This window comes from Anomaloglossus baeobatrachus, unplaced genomic scaffold (assembly GCF_048569485.1).
Source record: "Anomaloglossus baeobatrachus isolate aAnoBae1 unplaced genomic scaffold, aAnoBae1.hap1 Scaffold_789, whole genome shotgun sequence".
Taxonomy (NCBI): domain Eukaryota; kingdom Metazoa; phylum Chordata; class Amphibia; order Anura; family Aromobatidae; genus Anomaloglossus; species Anomaloglossus baeobatrachus.
Genome location: NW_027445172.1, coordinates 59559 through 61191, shown reverse-complemented (window position 1 = coordinate 61191; position 1633 = coordinate 59559).

Genomic DNA, 1633 nt, shown 5'->3' with positions numbered 1-1633 from the left:
AGATGAGTGGCCGGAACATCCCGCCCACCTCCTTCCTTCCTCATAGCGGCTGGGAGGCAGGTAAGGAGAGGTTCCTCGTTTCTGCGGTGTCACACGGAGCGATGTGTGCTACCGCAGGAGCGACGAACTACATCGTTACTGCTGCAGTAACGATAATCGAGAATGGAGACCCATGTCACCGATGAGCGATTTTGCACGTTTTTGCAACGATGCAAAATCGCTCATCGGTATCACACGCAGCAACATCGCTAATGCGGCCGGATGTGCGTCACAAATTCCGTGACCCCAACGACTCCGCATTAGCGATGTCGCAGCGTGTAAAGCCCCCTTTAGTGGGAGTGGTGTACAGGGTCTTAGCAGTAAAGAGTATTCCATATTTCTGCCAGATACCCACAGAGATATTGAAATCTGAAAAAAGAGACTTCTGCTCATTGAAGGTAAGAACTACTCACATAGCGTTCAACTCCACAGCAAACGAGTGCTCTAGCACTGGCATCTCAGCAGGGATATTCCCCTACTACACATGTGTGTCTAGGTCACTGTGACAGTTTACAGGACATAACTCAGGGCACCTAGACAGAAGGCAGAGGGACTACTTTCTATTTCTGGTGTAGAGCATATATATATATTTATACTATTACATGGGACACATGTACCTTGTATTACCATTATTCGCTGTATATGAACCCCTTTTCTCCGGGCATTATTTGTCTATAGCATTTTTCACGAACCTGAGGCAACTGAGAACCCTTCAGTGAAGGAATTCCACTAACCCTCACAATACCTACCAGGGGCCTCCCTGCAGTAACTCAGGTAGTTGTACCCATTCTCTTTCCGCATTCTATGTGTTCTTCTTCTTTCTTCTTTTTTTTCTTTTTTCTTCTTTTTATTTCTATCATGTAGTTCAGGGGTTTATAGATATATGTCCTGCATCTCATATTTCCTTTAGTGGTGCTTCTTACCCATTCTCATATCATTTACCCTAGTATTTCATGATCCTGAGGCGACTGAGAACCCTTTAATAAAGGAATCCTTTTTCACCTGAATTGTCAAGTGATACTTACCAGTGACTATCACGTAATGTTACAGGTAGTTCCATTTTCTTCCTCTTCTTTCTCTCCTTTCTTCTTTGTCACACGGTCCATTGTGTTATAGCCCACGTGTCATGATAACACTTGTACCATCTTTTCATTTAGATTCCACCTACAATTATTTACCGATTCCAGTTCTGGAATAGGCTTTCATCATCTACTCACTAGAATTCTCAAGTTCATAAGGTACTGAGACATATACATGTTCACACCATTATAAAGAACAAAGTATAAACATTGAGGTTTTTCTCACACCCATGTTCCTGTGTTCTTTGATATGATATGTGTTCATTTCCTTCACTATATAGGATTGCAAGTTTTCCATTTGTACCTTAATGGCAATGACGCTATACAATTGAACACATATCATCCTGTTATCCATATAGGTGTGTATTTACCTGCTTGACTATTTTTGGTTGTTTGATCCAGAATGTTTCTCCAGATAGGTCATGTGGAAATTTTCTTTCCTCAGTACAAATGTTTTCACTATGGCTTTGGAAAATTTTTTTGTATGTGCATCATGGTCATTTGACCCATTGTAC